The sequence below is a fragment of the Myzus persicae genome, unplaced genomic scaffold, assembly GCF_001856785.1.
Source record: "Myzus persicae strain clone G006 unplaced genomic scaffold, MPER_G0061.0, whole genome shotgun sequence".
Lineage (NCBI taxonomy): Eukaryota > Metazoa > Arthropoda > Insecta > Hemiptera > Aphididae > Myzus > Myzus persicae.
Window position 1 is genome coordinate 7,318 of NW_019100775.1, and position 20,118 is coordinate 27,435.

General features: G+C 32.3%; 1 pseudogene; it reads right to left on the bottom strand.

The window, feature by feature from the left end:
* Nucleotides 1-14,766: 14,766 nt before the first annotated feature.
* Nucleotides 14,767-15,323, bottom strand: LOC111042895 (annotated as a pseudogene).
* Between the last annotated feature and the right edge of the window lie 4,795 nt (nt 15,324-20,118).

The following is a 20,118-nucleotide window of genomic DNA, read 5'->3' on the forward strand; positions in this document are numbered from 1 at the left end:
CGCAATACTTATACAGGGCATTTTCTTATTGATACAAAGATCTAATGCTTTTTGCATATCTACTTTTGACCACAAACCCCTATCTGATTTTCTCTCATAATTTCGTACCATGTTTTCCTACAACAAACGTTAGATGAATTTTAATATTAATTTTTAATAACTTCAAATACAAATCTTTTAAGCCAAACTACAAGGTAGGGGCAAGTTGACGAACTCGTCAACTTACCCCAGTCAACTTGCCCCAGCGGCTACATTGGTGAAAATTGTTATTTACAACTATAGTAAAATTAAATTGCACTTACCACCAGTGTAATATAATTGCTAACAACTACCACTATCCATACATGCAAAAATAAATAGCTGTACTTACTTAGTTCATTGGTGAAGCCTTACGGAAACGGTCTTCAAATTTTTATTTTACTGCAATAAACAAACAAATGATAACACGTGCTCATGTGTTATCAATTAATCATTTTTTTCGAAATAATTTATATGCATGCATAGATATGAATCTAAATGTCTTTGAAAATCGCCACTAGATGGCGTAAAACATTTTCAAAACCCAATTAGTCAACTTGCCCCACACGTCATCTTGCCCCGCTCTCCCCTAATATACTCATACAAATACAGAACATTTTAATAATATTCGTCGGTTTGCGAACGATAATTTTACGTGATAACGTCACAAAAAACATTGATGACAAATTGCATAATGCATAAGAGTCAGGGATTAAGTTTACCAAATGCTTCGTTAGATGTTGGCAACTCAACTTTCTCGTGTGGTCAAGCGTACGTGGCCCTCTCCAGGGTGACGAGCCTCCAGGGAGTTCACTTAATTAATTTTGATCCCTGTCAGGTGAAAGCCAAGAATAGTGTCATTGTTGAATATAACCGTCTAAGAACTTTGTATAGGCCAGACTTAACAGTCTAAAAAGTCTCGACGACGAAAAATAAAAGACCGTACCTGGTATTGACAACGCTCAAGAGTCCAATTTCTCAGCTGCTCAACAGAAACCCAAACGGTCTTACAAGGGAAAATCTAAGACGTATAAAAAAATAAATTTAAAAAAAATAAAAAATAAAAAATAAATAAATAATAACAACAAGTCGTAAACGACGCTGAAGCCCGCAAAAATAAATGATATCCCCAACAAAAACATAACAGTAAAAAAGGCCAAGTTCCTAACTCCCTCCCAAAAAAGTCGGCCTATCAAAGTAGTGGTATCTACATTGTGGCCAAGTCTAGTTTATTCCTCATTCAGGAACTGACCAAGTGTTAAACAATACAAATACAAAAGAAGTGTTGCTCTTTAATATAGGAGTGCATTGAGGTTATGAATTAAAAATAGCAGACTTGGTCACAATGTAGATTTCACTACTTTGATAGGCCGACTTTTTTGGGAGGGAGTTTGGAACTTGGCCTTTTTCGCCGTTTTGTTTTTGTTGGGGATTGGTATACACTTCTGTCGGGTCAACCGCGCGCTCGGTTTGTAAACGCGACCATGGAGGCTACGGACTGAATTCGCAAACGAACCGAATGCCAGCGGCTTTCGAAAGACGCCCGACGTGCGATCGGTGGGCAAAAAGCCGTCGGAAAGACGGAACGGACGGGGAAATAACGAAAAAACCTAGAACGACTGGCAGCGGCACTTTTTGGGATCGAGATCTCGGGCGCCACAGACGGCACACGAAAAAAAACCGGACTCTAGTAACCGTAAAAATGTGTGTGAAACGCGATAGGAGCACGAACGGGACCAAAAATTGAAAAAGTCGTCGGATTTCGAAAAAAACCGACGCGTCTGATAACGGATAACTCGATAAGGACGGCCGTCTGGCCGGTGGAAACTGCCCGGTACTGTAGCACCGGCCAGACGGTCACACTGTTGTCTCTTATTGAACCCCTGGCGCTCGGCTGGACTTTGCTCAATTTCTTAAGGTATGATTCCTATGTACGCGTCTAGAGACGCGCTGCGACGCGGCGCGATTCAAATTTCAGCCGCGCGGTTGTTTTTCCAACCGCGGGCCCAAATATAGATTCCTATGCAACCGCGCGGCGGTACGGCATGGTGTCTATAAATATTGTATTTTTAAATAATATTTTTAAAACCAATCAAAATTTTACTCTATTTTTATATAATAACATTTCCGAGTGATCACTGAGTAGACTTTTATTTTTGGTTCAGTGTACCTTCGGTTGCAACTAGTCGCAAGTGTGTTTCTTCTACTTTTCTATAATAATACTTGTTTTAGTCAAATATGCCTAAGACAAAAAAACAAAAAGAGTTTTTAAAACTTCTTCTTTTGCACGAAGCTGAAGAAGAAGAGGCTATAGTGAATTATATCTTAACAAATGAAAAAAACGAAGCCCATCAGATGTTTTTGTCTCGAAAAACCGAAGGGTTTTTCAATATACTTATTGAGAGACATTTGTGGCGAGACGGCAAAAAATTTCGGGAATTTTTTCGGTTGAATTGGGACCAATTCAATTATGTATTGAACTTGATTGAAGAAGACATAAAAACAAGTCCCAGCATTAAAGTTCCAGAGCCAATAACTGCCGCTGAAAAACTTGCAGTTACTTTAAGGTAAGTTAAATATGTAAACATATATACAATTAAATATTATGTCTTATTTTATTATAAATCACTCGAAACGAATTTATCATTAAAATCTAAATATTTTTTTTTTTTAATATAATATAATAAAAATTAGATATAAAAAACTTATAAGTCAGTCATTTAACTAACTGAGTCCCTTTAATACTAAATACAGATCGATTAATCATCATAGATTGTCATCTTGTCGCTCAATATTTTCTCCAAACTGAGTTTCTGGTACATTATATTGTGGTGTCATTAACGAGTTGTACGTATAATTATTTTATTTATTTTATTTTTATTTTATAAATTTACGCCAATCGGCTTTTTACATAGGTATAACAAAAATAACATTGTATATATTAAAACAGTAGGTAATACAGGGGATGTTGATAAGAGTGACAGAAAAAAATATGTTCTATTAAGGCCAAAGATCAAAATTATTATTATTCGACGAGCGCATAGCTCTAACTAAGGGATCGTTCATCAGGAAGTTGGACCTTGAAGTGGGGAAGAGGAATGGCTCTTGAGATCTGGTATGAAAACTTGGAATACGTATATTAATGCGCTCCAGGAGTCGGGGTGCATCCACCTTCCCATGAAGTAGGTTAAATAACAACAGGTGGTCAGCTCTTTCTCGTCGATTTTTAAGAGAACACAGTTTTAATGTATTCATTACTGGTATGTAATTGTGCTGAGGGTGGTAAATTTTAAGTAGAAATCCGGCAAGACTAAGGAAACGAGATTGAACTCTTTCGATAAGTTTTGTCTCGACTTGAAGAGATGGGTTCCAAACTATCGATCCATAATCCAAGATTGATCTTACAAGGGAACAATAAAGTGCAACCAAGCAAGGCGCTGAATTGAACTCAGTGGTATGACGACGAATGAAACCTAAAATCTTTAAGGCCTTGCAGGATATATAATCTATATGAGATCTAAAAGATAGAGTTGGTGTATAAATGAATCCAAGATCTTTAGTCTCTTGAACTCGCTTTAGAGGTATCCCGTTTATTGTGTAATTAAAATCAATACATGTTCTAGATCTATAGAAGGACATGACTTTACATTTGTCTTCGTTGACATTTAGGCCAACTGTTTTACACCAGATCAAAAACCCATCTAATGATTCTTGAAGGACATGGCAATCATTTATTGAAGATATCTTAGCAAAGAGCTTTAAATCGTCAGCAAAAAGTAAAATACGACAGGGGATAGAAGTAAGAAAGACTGTATTGATAAAAATGTTAAATAATAAGGGGGATAAGTGACCGCCTTGGGGAACCCCAGATGTTGTTCTGAACAATTTTGATCTAATATTAAATAGGTTGACAAATTACCATCTGTCACTTAAGTACGAGTGAAACCATGATAAGAGAGGTTCTCCAATACCTAATTTATCAAGAATGTAAATGAGGTTGGAATGATCAACAGAGTCAAATGCTTTCGACAGGTCCGTGAAAATAGTGTCAACTTGAGTTGATTCATTAAAAGAATCCCGGATAAAGGTAGAGAAAACTAAAGAGCTGGTTGTAGTGGAGCGACCGGGGAAAAAGCCGTGTTGGTCAATAGATAACGTAGGTAATAGAACTCTTTCAATTCTTTTAAGGACCAGTTGTTCGAATAACTTCCCAATAAAAGGGAGGTTAGATATGGGTCTGTAATTAGAGACTATTGAAGGGTCACCTGACTTTAATATAGGAGTTATTTTACTAGTTTTCCAAACAGATGGAAATATACCTTAACTTAAAGATTTATTGAAGATTAAACAGATTGGAGAGCAAAGAATCTTCCTACAATTATATAGAAAGAAGGCAGAGATACCGTCTGGTCCTAACCCACGTACATTAGATAAGGAATTCAATGCTTCAGCTATTTCGTCATATGAGAAACATAATTGAGATGGTAAAAAAGGGAACTCATTTATCTTCATTTCATTCATGGCAGTATTAGGGCATGTCGAAGAATCATTATAAGTAGAAGAAAAATAAGTGGCAAATAGATCAGCGACTTGAGCACCAGTAGCTGTCTGGTCATTGAAGTAAACTTTGTCTGGAATGGAGGGGGAAGTACGTTTGTTATTTATAAAAGACCAGAATTCACGAGGATTAGAAGTTAAACGGGCTTGAGAATGGTTCGTATGTGACCTAAGACATAGTTTCGATTCGGCTTTACATTGGGAACGTAGACAGGAAAACACATTATAATCATGTAAGGAGCCTGTAATTTTATATTTTTTATGAGCAGTTTTTTTATTGAAAATTTTATTATGACCAAATCTTGTCTGTGCCGTTTGATAATTTGAATTAGAAGACTGCAATATATTTTCTCTAGGCCAAAAAATGTGTTGAGATTGTGCTGGAATAAAACTTGAACTTTCAAATGGAACCAGATAATTTTGTGTTGATGTAGGAGGATTTATATTTTCTATTTCCAATTTGGTAATAATGTTAAAAATTTCTGCCTTAGCTTTAATTTTTAAATTAGGGTTAAACGTTTTTACAGTTTGTGCCATTGACTTAAAAAAAGTGTCGATTGGATCTTCTTTTTCGTCATTAAGCGCAAGAAACATTTGTTGTCTTTGTTCCATACTTTTGGAAAATAATGCGGCTAGATCTTCTTTTAGTATTTTTTTATTTAGCAGTTTTCTTTTCGCCAATTTTGGCTCACCAGTTCTACTATGTTCCATCTCCAACTCTATTTGAGATGTAGATTGTAGTGATTCTACATTCAGATCCGACCGTGAATCGTCATCGTCTACTATAACATTATTTTCCTCTTCGCTGTTTATTTCTTCATCGGTAATAATAGTAGTCGCTGTTGGGATATTAGACAACCCTCTGAAAAAATCAAATAATATTTAGGAATATTAATATAATATTTATTTTTGGTATATTTATTATGATCGTATTTATTGTATTTGAGCCCGTAGTAGGTAATTAAACAGATAAAAGTATATAATTTGGTTTTTTTTTCAAACATAAATTGTATTTTTATAAACACAATCCTATACGGACAATATGTGGTAAGAAATTGAATAGTTAGATAAGGTTAACACAATTAATAAAAGTATGTAGGCATTTAAAAAAATATGTGATCACGTAGCATGTAACACATACATATTTCCACTATTGAATTATGAATTATAAATTTTATTTCTAAATAAATATGCATGTAAAAATCAATAAATAATTTTTAATTTTTAATTTTTAATCTCAATTATATTTTATTAAGATAGCCAATAATTACTGATGTACTTCAATAAATAAATAAATTTATATATATTTTTGTGTGTACCTATCTTATAAGAATTTAAATGCATATTTTACAATTTTTTATTGCATACAAATCCTAGCCCTGCAAATGGCTAACACTTATAACTTTATTAATACCTAACCTATTTAATTTATGACAAATAATTAGATTAATAACTATAAGATACGACATACTCTCGTTCGTAAGAAACAACATCGAGGAAGGATAATACATCAGTCAGTGCCCATTTTGTTGGCTTATTTTTTGCCGATGATCCAGTTCCTAATTTTCGATGTCTTTTGTTTTTGTTGTATGTGTCCTTCATGTTCTTCCACCGTCTTTTACAATCATCAACTAAAAATTAGAATTTCAACATTATGAATAATTAAACTTAATTTTTATTTTTAAATACCCACGCGTACCATACTTACTCCACTTCAAAGTCTTATAAGTTAATAAGTTATAACTAGAGCGCGGATTTTTATGCACTAAATAGTATCAAATAAAGACTCGGTACCTATTTAAGTTTCTACATTTCGTAAAATCTAAAGAGAAAATAGACTTACGAAGATGTAATGTGTGACATAATATATATATATATATATACCTATATAATATATATTTTTCATGATTTTTTAAGAAATAATCAATGTTTAATTCTATATTATCACAGTTTTGGCAGCCAATTTGAATAATTTTTTTTAGAATTTAAATATTTTGTGCATTACATATATGTATAGTATACAAAATAAAAATACAAAATCTATTGTATTAATATTTTTTTTTTTTTTAGGTACATGGCAACGGGTGAATCTTTTAGATCACTAGCGTTTTCGTTTAGAATTTCGCAAAGTTACATAACCCGTATCATTAGATTAGTTTTAAAAAGTCTAAGTGAAAGACTAACACCTATTTTATTACCACCACCGACAAGAGAAAATCTAAAACAAATAGCTATGGATTTTTGGATCAAATGGAATTTTCCGAACTGTGTAGGTGCCATAGATGGAAAGCACATAAGAATTTTTGCTCCCGGAAAAAGTGGCTCGTTGTTTTTCAACTACAAGGACTTTTTTTCAATTGTTCTTCTTGCAATCGTTGATGCAAATTATAAATTTATATTTGTGGATGTTGGTGCATACGGCAAAGAAGGGGACAGTGGGATTTTCAACAAATGCCGTATCTCCGAAATAATAAAGACTGGTGAATATTTTCCTCCCCCAGAAATATTGCCCGATACAAATAAAAAATTGCCGTATGTACATATTGGGGATGAAGCATTCCGTCTAGAACCTCATATGATGCGTCCATATACAAAAATCGAAGCACGGAATGATCACGAAAAAACGGTTTTTAATTACAGATTGTCTCGTGCTAGAAGAACGTCGGAAAATAGTTTTGGACTTTTAAGTCAAGTTTTTCGAGTCTTTTATACACCTATATCTCTTAAAACAGAAACTGTAGATTATCTCATATTATCAGCGTGCTGTCTTCATAACCTTCTCCGTGATAGATATTTAGAAAACACAGGGAATTGTTTTTACAACTTTAATGCAAATGAACCGCTACCTTCTAGGAATATGATTTCACTTTCTAGATCGGGAGGATACGCTAATTTTGATGGATTCAATGTCAGAGACGAATTTAAACAATTCTTCAATAGTCCACAAGGAGCTGTTGAATGGCAGAATCAACAAGTTCGACAAATTGATATAAATTAAAATAAAATATAATATGTTGAAAGTTAGTGATTGATAATATTATAATAGTATATAAATTGTAACTTATAATAATATTATTAAGTACTTAAAAAATACCTTTAGATATACTACTATTTGCAATATCCATGTTTTTAATATTTGTTGTTATTATTTAATATTAATACTATTGTTTTTAGTAGAAGTAGATATTATTATTATTTATTACTATCATTATTACAATTATTATTATTTATTATATTATTATTAGTGGTGTATTGGTAAATATATTTATGGGTATACGCACTAAAAAAATATGTATATTCCACTTAAAAAATTTTCTCGCTCCGCTCCAATTGTTTTTCCTTAGTAGTCGTAACACTACAATAATTAACTTAATCCCCTATTAGAATTATTAAATATTATAATATTATAAGTTATAATTTATAACTAACAGTGATCAGTGATCACTGATCACCAATGGAACCGACTATTCTTCTTTGTCAAACGATACTACAATAAGTCGTAAACTAGATTCAAGAAGGAAAATACCCATTATTGCAGTAATAATTTATAAATAAATCTATCAATAAACATCAATAAGCCATTTAATTGGCCATAGCCTGATAAACACTTAATAGCATCAGTCGTTACAAGAAACACATTTGCCGCGCGTTATAAATGGCATGATACAGTTTGAGAAGCTTTTAGCCGCTAAACATTCATACTCCATATTACATATTTTAATAGGGAACATCTATTTTTCAAAATGTTATTAATAAATTGAACTTAAAATTCATTATTATAATATTATTATAACAATTTTGTCTTATGGATAATTGGTTTTGGAGTTATATTAAGAGCGTATTAATACCCGTAAAATGATATTTTACATTGGGTATACGCCGAAAATCGAAAATCTGCTGACTGGTATACGGCGTATACCCACGTATCGACGTATCCGTACCAATACACCACTGATTATAAATATAAATTAACTATTTTATGACAATTTATTAACTACTTACCATTCTTCTCCATTTTTTCGGCTATCTGTGTCCAAACATTCTCCTTTACACCTAGGTTTTTGTAAAATTCATTTTTTAAATCATAAACACTAAGGTGCCTGCTTACGAGCTCTGCCAGTCTTATGTCATCCTCCACAGAAAATTGGGTTTGTGATTTTGGTGGCATTTTAAATTTTCAACACAAAATAAAACAAAAAATCACAAAAAGTTGAAATATAAAATTTGTTTTTAATAGTGCGTGGCGCGGCGCGGCGCGTCTTGAGTGCTATCCGAGCGGTAGTAACCGCGCAGACGCGCGGTTGTGTGATTCGACGCGCGGCCAAGCGGTTGCCGTAGGAATTGGTTTAATTTAATAATACGTTATCTAGTACGGCGCGGCTGAAATTTGAATCGCGCCGCGTCGCCGCGCGTCTCTAGACGCGTACATAGGAATCATACCTTTAGCGTTTTATAGTATAAGAAGATAACACGACTACTCCAATACGCATGAATGAAAATAGATATTATATTGTAAATAATACTTGTTCATTTAATTTGGTTTCAAGAGTTATAGATATGACATATTTGAATAATCTTTTAAAAACTATACACGTGTCCATCACAACGCTCCATGGAACTAACTTTGGCTACACAATGAACCAACCACTTGGGAATAATACAAGTTAACGTGAACATCCAGATCTCGGTTACAGAGCGACCCTACTGACGTGCATCAAATGGCTGAGACCACCATGACTAGGATCAAACGTGCCATATCAGTGACAGCAATCCCAATTAGAAGAGGAAGGTGGAGCTCTGTAACGCTTAATCCATGGTAGACCGTGGAACTAATCGAACCCATGGGTGTTTAAACTGCATCAGGTCTAACCCAGAATACGCCACCTAAAACAAATTATGTATGCTAAAATGTCCACATGTTGTAAATTCAAAATGGAAATGAATGCCGGTAGATGTGGATGACGAGCCTTCAGCTGGGTAAAAATATTACACTTTAAATGTATTTAAAAAAGAGTTAATGTTAATGTTTTTTTAATATTCTTGATCAGCTATTTAAGCATCTCATGGAGGTCCCTCGAGTTCAATTTTCAAGGCTTTTAAGTATGTGAAACAGTTTTATCGACAATTATTTTAAAATAATTCACAAAATATAAATGTTTTGAATACACAAATATTACAAAAATGTTACAATAAATGTAAAAAACTAAGTATTTATTTGTTTATATTTATTATGGTGTATATTGTTAATCCATAATATTGTACAAAGACAATATATATTATGAATATTTTAATATATTATTTAAAGGTACTTTCTGAAATGTTTCAAATGATTTAGTGGCTTAAAATAAATCTGGGTAAATACCCGGTAGAGCTACGAGTAAATCAAATACAACGTCGGGTTGTAACCGCTGCCTTTGTCCCTTTTTTTGTATTTTGAATAGATATTTGTATGTCCTCCATAAGCTTGTCGATAATCGTCATCTGTTCACAAGACCTTGACCGGAGTTTCTCCAGCTGATCTGACAAACAGGCTATGTCGTTTGCCGCTCGGCATTGAACTGACGATATGTTGCCATTAGTCGTGGAAAGTTCAGCCGTGAGCTTGGCGTGTCGTTCGTGCAAACAGTGGTTCTCGCCATCGGCCCTGTCATTTTCGGACCTTAGCCAGTTAAGCTGGTAAAGCAGCCCCTTTCCCCGGGCATCTTCACCATCTGTATCTTCTGCTCGAGCGTTTTGCAGACAACTCGATACCACCACAGATTTAATGTAGCCTGGTTCCGATGAGAACCGCTGCCAGTCAAATGTGGGCATCACATCCTTGACGTGAAACACTGACAGCTGCGCCCGGTTGAATGTCCGAGACTCGAGCTCCGCATATCGGTCGCGTATGGATATATGTTCACGAGCCAACACCATTCCAATCTGAGTCACGCGGTTGCTAAAGACACTGTCGACAAAAAACCGAAAGTCTGTCAATACGTCACTCGTAACACGCATTAGTAAATCACCGCGGTCACAAGTGTTCACGGCCACATCCCGAAAGAACTGTTGCATACTGGCGTTATCATCTACAGTCACCAGGGCCGACTTCAGCTTGCAATCAGCCTCTGTATCTGGAAGTGGCCACTGAGGGTAGATAATCTGTTTAGCTTTTTCTGTATCTGTGGATAAGGCCACCCCACACATTTCATCATCATTTGAATTTTTGTTTTGTTGACAAGTATCGGTTGTCCACCGTTCTTCCGGACAACACAATTCAACGACTTCCAAACGCTCTTTCGTGCAACATGATATTTCATCATCGAATTTATTTTTAGGACAGCAGACTTCGTTACCCGCTCTCAATGTACTGATCAACGACTTAAGTTCACATAGTTCGTCATTGTCTCTTCGCCCAGAGCATGTCAATTTTGCCAACGTTTGTCTTGCACATTTGTACGTGGCCGACTCACGCAATTTTTTGTCATCTGTGCACCGTTCCCACGCCTCTAGCAACAGCTTTTCAAATTGATTATTATTAGTCATTATTAATTATGTGTAATACAATTTTAAAATTAATTAAAATTTCCTGTAGAATTTTTATTTGTTCTGGTCATACAAATGTTTAAAATTATTATTTGGTGTATAATCGTGTGCTTCTATAGGGACCAAGATGAGATTATTTATTTTGAAGTAGCCAGTATACAAATTATATTCTGTTCAGACGTCCAATGAACCTAACTAAATTGAACCTGTAGTTTTAAAATTTTTTTGATCTTAACACCATCTTTTTGCATCTTTGATTTAGAGAAGTTAACAAAAATAATAATAAATATTTTTAATAATATAATAGATTATCAGGTGTTAATAAATTACTATGACATAAACAAGCAGTTGCAATGTAATTGTACATTACGCCGATATTAACGACTAGTTAATAGACTATTAAAAGGTGGTGTGAGGACCAATTTGATTTGACAATGTTTTTCGTTGCAATATTTCTCAAATATAAAACCGATAACACATATAGAAATAAAGAATTTAACGAACTTATTAGGGGAACGGATCGATAGAATACAAAAAGTGCTAAAAAGCAGTGTGACGAACGACCGGCGGCGGCACTTTTTGCAATCGAGATTTCGGGAATATAAAAAACTTTAAAATAATCTTGAATTATATTATTGGGAGTATTCCAAATATAAGACTACATTACTTTTTGTAATTCTTGGAATTTTTATCTAAAAATCTAAATCATTTGATTTTGTTTGAAGTTCTTCAAAACATTTTAAGAACTCTACATCGACATTATTACTAACTGAATTTATTTGAAATACCATATTGTTGACATATTTTAGAGTTTGAAAAAGATCTATGTTAGGTTTTTGTAAGTATTTACATAAAAACATGATAAAAGAACATGGTATGATGACATATTTTCCAAATAATTGACGGACTGCGCACACAAATCACGGTTCTTTTGATTGGTCAATAGATTCCCGCCCAAATGTATTCATTTTAAATAGTTTATCATCATTTATCTAAAATAAATAGTAAGTTGCTATCATTTAATATACTATTAAATTATTATCTTAATCATGATAAAAGAACTTGGATCTTAATATTATCTTCTATATTTTTGATTTTTAACTTAATTACCACGGAATAAGTTATTGTGTAAAGCTAATGCTACAAGTTTATTAGTTATTCCTTCGGCATGCCTGTTTGCGTGTATTATGGCTGTACAACCGTTAGCAAAAAAAAAATGGATTATAAAGAATACCTCGGTGCATATCCATTCTTTCCCAAAAGATGAACAGCTAAGAACTATTTGGCTCAAAGAAATTCATTGGGGCAACAAGAAAATAAAAAATATAAATTTTAATACAGGTATCACTAAAATCTTAATATTCCTCAACAGTTAATGGTTAACTGTAGTTATAAACGTTACTATTGTAATTTTTTAATAAGGAAATATAAAATTGGACACTAAATGAAAACATCTAATAAAAATTAATGATAACGGTTATTGATGATAACGTAACTGAACGGCGCGATGCCTACGTCACACGAATGCGTATCACATAAATGTCATCATACCATGTTCTTTTATCATGAATAAAAATACAGGATACCGTAATATTATTTTTAAAACAAAAAATTTAAATTTAATTGACAATTTTTTAATGCTAAAAATAATATATGAGTCTTAGTTGATGTTTCATTGTCTGCCCAACTTAGTCATTTCTTCTAAACACGAATTTACAGCTGGAAGAAGTTGGTCAAACACTTCTACTGAGTCGTGCCTTTCAACCCATTTTGTCGTACACAATCCTTTTAACTTTTCTTTTTGAGTCCCTTCTTGATTTAGTTCTTTGACATGTTTTGAAAATGCAGCTTGTCCCTTTGGAGTTTTTAAAAATACGAACACTTTTTCGATTGTACCCATAATATTTTGAATGCATTGTACACCACACGCATAAGTTATAGCTACATTTAAACTGCAATGACATATATAGCTGTTTTATATTCTTTTTTTTATACATAATAGTATACCAATGAATCTTCCACTCATCGATGCAGCTCCATCATAACTCTGTCTTCTGATATATTGCATTTCAATTTTCATAGTAAGGGTTTTAAAAATTGTTCTTTTATTATTTTACGTTTAGAATCAAAATAACGAACACCAAGAAAAATGTCTCAATGCCAGACATATCTGCTGTTTCGTCTGATACTACTGAAAAACATTTACTATTATTGATTTCATCAATGATTTTAGATAAAATTATAACATAACAAGAACTGATAATTTCGATTTGAATCTTTCAGCTTGTATACTGTATGTTTTGTGCACAATTCGTACTAGCCAATTCGTAAGATACATCACCAGCTAGCTTTCATATGAAATCGCATCGGAGCTCTAAAATTACCTATTGTGTGTAGGTATAAAATGTCGGTTCTGTACCGATTTTTACAACTACAGGAAGAATAAAAAACGTTTGTCCACGTCTTCTACCTTTGAACGATCAGATTTGTGGGTGCTTTCTATCCAAGTTTTTTACAATTACGGGGAGATTTAAAAACGATTGTTAGTTTCACAAACAATGATTATTATTAATTGTGGCCCATACACCTTTTTTATTTTTTCATTATTTAACTTATTTGTACAAATATTAATAAAATAACTTGTAGGCTCATGGTCTAGTGGACTAAGGAGTTTAGTGTAAAGTGTGATGAATTTGAATTTAGGGTAAGTAAGTATGTTAATACTACACTCAGTTCCAGGGTCAACTCGACCATGAGTTCACATTTTTTATTTTTTTCTGTTTTAATTCATAAACTTTAATTTTTGTTTTAAAATAAATTATGTTTTAATTATTGTGTAATTAGGTTTCATTAACTATTTACATACAGTTTTTACTGATTATATTATATTATAATAAAGCGCAACTTAACCCGTAGGTGCCAGTTTATAAGGGGCAGTTGAATTGTATGTTATTATTTACAATGGACTTATTAAAAGAAATTGAACGAGACATTTCAGAAATGAGCATAATTCATCCATCACTTTTTTGCTTCAAGGAATTAACTGAATTTTATACATTATTATCAAAATTAAAAAGCTATGCCATTAACCCTTCGTTAGTCGCGTGGTTATTTATAACGTCATTGGTCGCGTGGGTTACTATTGTATCCCATCAACATTAATCATTAATAGTAAATTATTGATTGATTAATACTATTTTTAAATATATCATAATATTAAAGAACACTTCCAGAATATGTTTATATAATGTTTAGTCCAAAATTACCATACTAATGTTCATAGTAAAATATAATGTTATATAATGCATAATAATAAATATCCAATATTAATAATACTTTTATTTATTCCTACTTGAAAAAAATTATAATAACAATAAATTATTTGGCTATTATCTATAAACACGCTGTTATTATACAGCTTAAAAAAAAAAAATACAAATTAGAATAATTTAACATTAAAAAAAATGATTTCTGTTTACACATTCAATTAATAAAAAACTAATATCATAATTATTATTAAACCAATTTATTTATATATTTTAAAAATTATCTTCCATTACATCATTACTAGAATCCATGCAACTACTACATACCTTTGAGTAATGTTTTCCACATACCCAATTATTACACTTATCACAGGAATTTCTTGTTCTTTTATCTTCCGATCTAGGACATAAAGCACATCTTCCATTTGAGCCCGTTTTCTTTGAGAGATTCTGTTCAGTTTCTACGAATGATATACCAGACATAAGTGCAGCTTTGTGCCGAATTGTTTTTGGAAGATTATGCATGGCAGCCCTTTTAGGTACTTGCGGTTTAATCAACGATATAGCCACGTTTCTCAAAAATACGTGACATTTTAGAGTATTTGAAGCCAATTGATCGCAATGGTGCAACATTTCTGAATTGATTCATAAAAAAAAAATAATAATAGATACATAAAAAAAATGTTAGACATTAAATATGAAAGTAGTATTATAAAGTATAATGTATACCTGCAGTATTTATAAGATGAAAAAAAATCGTCAATGGCCATCTACGATTATTTCTTCCTGCATCATATAAACCACAAATTTCTTCTACCGTATCAACAGCGCCTTTGGTGCTGTTGTGAAAAGATATCATTTCAGGTTTTCGAGCATCAGTTGTCGATTCGTTAATAGCTGCGCCATGATGCATTGATGATAAAAGTATAACTATTTTATTCGGCTTTGGTTTATAGGATATAAGAGTAAGGTCTTTTTGAAAACCAAATATAGTACTGTTTAGCTCACGATTTTTTGAAAATTGCTGTTGGAAAATAACTGGAATTTATTTTTTATTTTTCTGTATCGTACCAACTAATGTAATTTTGTTTTTCAATACATTTTCAGCCAGTGGAATGCTGGACGCTGGTATTCCAACTATTACAATTAAGTACAACTAATAATTATACGGATAATCACGTTATCAAATAATAAATGAAAATAATCAGCAATGTTTGATTTATTTTTTGCAACTGGTTTACACCCGGGTATATGAGTTATAATATTATGAGATCGGGTACGTACATTACTGGGCAAAATATCTTTCAACCATTTAGTTTTCTTATCTTTTCCAAAATAAAACTTAGACCTTGATAAGTCACTGCCAACATCTAGATCATCTTCGGTTTCTGAAAAGTCATGTTCACTGTCACTTGATTCTTTTTCAACATTTTCCTCAACATAATCATCTACTTCATCTTCACTTATACCACCCACTTCATCTAACTGAATCATTTACAGCATCTAATAAGCTCAAAATTCGGTTTTGTTCACGTTCATCCATGGTAAAGTTAAAAAAAAACACTATCGCAAAAATAATAATAATAATTACGGCAATAGTATACGACTGCGTTTAATCGATAACTAAATCGTAAATAGTGATAATAAATGTAAGCGGCAAGTATTATCGAAAGATATCTAAAATTAGACTTCTGAAAAACCAATTGCAATAAAGATATGACATAATTAATAATAGTGGGATACAATAGTAACCAGCGCGACTAACGAAAGGTTAAACAAGGAACAGAAAAAAACAATCATCATTTTACTTTATGTGCGTGGTCAAATCAAAATTGTGATTGTGGACCTGATACTTGTTTATGCACTGTTATCAATTATCTGTTTTTCGATTTGAGAAAAATATTGATCAATAAACAAAAATCATTACTTAAATAATCACTTTTAACTTACATAATGTGATCAAACTGTTATTCGATGCACATTGTAGTATATATTTATATTTTTCTATATTTAACTTTAGTGACGTATTTACAATATAGTATATGTTTGAGTAGGGTAAATACTTAAGATACAACTAGTTATAAACTTATATGTGTGATCTTTATTGTTAGTCTTTTTACAAGAAGTACCATTATTGTCGTTGTATCTGTGCTTACATTTTAACTTAGACACTGATGATGACAATGTAATGATGGGCATGTATGGCCTACATGATGTGTCTGTTATCAGACTGTCTTCTGACTATGATAACATTATCACAACATCTTCCTTTTCAAGATATATCTCATAGTTAATATTATGTAAACAACATTTAATCACATAAATACATAATCAACAAAATATATAATTTTAACTGAACTTAATACCTAATTATTTTATTATACCTTAATTATACATTTTACTTAATTTAGCAACAACTTAAAATACTAACTTATTTTACTATGATTTATTTCTGATTCTACTTACAAATTATTATAACGCTTTGGTGGCTAGTTTTAAAATTTAATACAATAACTAATGAATGGGATAATATTATTAAGACTTGTAATATAAAATTTGTCCATGGTTGGTTAGTTTCAATTGCAGGCTTGCTGCGACTCCATACTAATTACTAATTTATCAAATGAAAACAATAAAGTTCAGACAATTTTTACAAACAGACTAAACCAAGATTGTCTGGAAAACTTTTTTAGTACAACTCGGACTCAAAATGGTAACTGTATAAATCCTACTCCAATTAAATTTCAAAGAACATTTAAAAAGCTTTTTTGTCCTAATTATTTTCAACATTCTGAAAATGCTAATTGCATTGATGATTTAGATAGTGTGTTAACAAATTTGGAAGAAGCTTCCCTATCAAAGGTAAATATATTAATAACTGGAAATAATCCCATAATAAATGTCCCAACATTGCCTGTTGAAAACACAACATATAAAAATTTAGAGCTGCCAGAGCAAAATGCTTTTACATATATTTGTGGCTTTTTGATGAGTAATTGCTTAAAGTACCACAATTGTGAAAAATGCTTTGAATATGCACATTCGTCATCAAACCTCACAGATTATATTCTTTTTATACACTTTAAATCACTCGCTATTGACTCAGATTCATTATTTGGAAGTTTAATGGCTCCAGGTTCTGATTTTTTTCACTACATTTTTCAATTGGACAAATTTTTTAATACATTTTTTAAACAATTTATGCTAGAAGAACATGTAGGGCAGAAATTAAAAGATAAAATGACCAACCATATTTTGTTTACTCATCCGTGTGATAGTTTTCCAAATACATTTTTAATAAACCTTTTTATAAGATTTAAAATTTATAGTACACTGACACATGCAAATAAATTTCATCACAACACTAGATCAAATAAAGGCCATAGAAAAATCCAAATATTGTCAAACTTATAACTATATTGATAAATAATATTAATAAATAGTAATAACTAATAAGTACATAGTAGTTTATAGTTTACTTAGTAAGTCTTTAAATGTTAAAATTTAAATTTTGTAAATCATGAAAATAAATTATTTTGTTATCAATTATTAAAACTAATATTGTTTTTATCAAATAAATGTTTTTATTTATTAAAACTTTTGGCCAGCACCCAAGGTCACCCATTTATTTAACACAGGAAGATAGGGAGTGTCGTACCCCTGGATCTACTATTGTGAAAAATGATTTATTCATGAACTTATTTCTTACTTCCTCTAACGTAGGAATTTCTACCCTTTCTCTTATAATGCATTTATTCAAATCTTTTGGATCTAAGGATCTAAGCACATCCTAAGAGACTTATCTGGTTTTTCAATCAACACTAGATTATTTGCCACTCACTTGGCTCCTCACTTTTCTCAATTATCTTTTTCTCACACAATTTTACTAACATTTCTTTCAAATTTTCCAATAATTTAATTGGAACTCTTCTAGGGTGTAAATAAATTCATAACACGGTGGATTTTTTGTTGTTACAAATTAATTTTAACATTTATTCGCCATAATAATATTTAAATAAATTTACAATATTTTCTTTTTGTATTTTATTATGCTTTTCAAGCTATAAGTAAAATTATATGGTATCTTTGTTTCATGGGTATGCTTGATCCTTGTTGGAATAGAAATGACATATAACATATATTCACATATAACATGTATACGGTATTTCCTTCATCTAGCGAGTGTGTAGGTTTTAATATCCGCATGTGATATTCCTTTCACACCGCATAGTGAATGGATAAGACAGTGTAGAGGTGATTTGTTGCCCGAGTGTGTAGGTTTTAATATCCGCTTGTGATATTCCTTTCACACTATGAACAACAGTGATCAATTACTTACGGTAGCTCGTTGTGGACGATGTCGACCGTGTGATAGTTACGCCGTGATGGTGACTCTGGAATGACGGTGTACTTGACGGGCGGCTCGCCTTTACTGGTGGCGGCAGGCTTGCAGACGGCTCGGCTTCACTGGTTGACGGCGGTACTGTGATTCTTATACTGGATGTAGTTACTAGTTCGGAAATATATATGTGAGGTCAAATATTGTTTTCAACATTCCTGCACAGGGATATATTGTCCGATCTAGCTTTCGATCTCAGTAGTCGAATTTTGGATGCCTTTTGGAAGATTGGCCAGGTGTATTTATCATAATATGCACCTTGCTATACAATTGAGATCATTTGTTACACTAGATGCGTTTTGTCGTAATTTAGGAATTATCTTTAAATGATATGTATCCGTATATTGTTTCAATGGCTTCTTGGGGTTATTGTTCACATTATTTAACACTAACTAAGGCTTTATAAGATTATTAATTACTGAATTGGCCCGTGGCCACAGCGTTTTCAATATGCTTGTTGACAATAGCGCGCTATCTGAGTTGTGTGTGGACGGTCACGGTGTTTACGGCGAAGCATTCCGTCGGAGCGCGTGACGGAGCAGCATACTATATACCGACTAACGGTGTCTCGTTACAAGGATTATTTGCGATAGGCACACTACCTTCTTTTAATTTAATTTGCACTTTGTCTGGGAAAGTTCCTATTCCACTAAATACATCCTTATATTTTTTTATAAATTTTTCCTTTAATTCTATTTCTTCTATTTCTTCAATTTCACTCAATGTATACTTTAATCCTTTGCTATCTTTATAACCTAATATTGGCATTCCGTTATAACCAACAATCTCAAATGTAGTAGCTAATTTTTTCTCTTTATTTTCAATAATTACATTTATTTTACCCTTAGATTTAATCTGGGTACCACCAAAAGCTTTAATTACTAGATTACTGTTTAACAATTTTACACCTTATAACTTAAAACATGTTTGTGGCATAACATTTAATTGAGCACCCGTATCTATTTTAACTTCAAAGTCTTATTTATCTTTATTCTTTCCACCCATGTGGTGCTATTTTTATTCTGTATTTCATCTAGATATACGTAAGTATTCACATATTTGGTCCTCACACTCCACCATATCAACCTCTTTATTATTTCTACATTTAGCCGCAAAATTATTTTGTTTCTTACAGTTCTGGGTTCATATATACTTTTCCATATGCTGGACATTCTTTTATACCGTGACGCCTACCACATTTATTACGATTAAATACCGTTTGTTTCTGCGATTGCTGCTCCTGTTGTTCTTTTCCTCTGCTCCATGTTCCCTTTTTGTTGAATCCCTTCTGTCACTCCATGTAGTCAATGTCCTGTGGTTGATCGTCTGCCAACATTTTGCAATTGGTTTCCG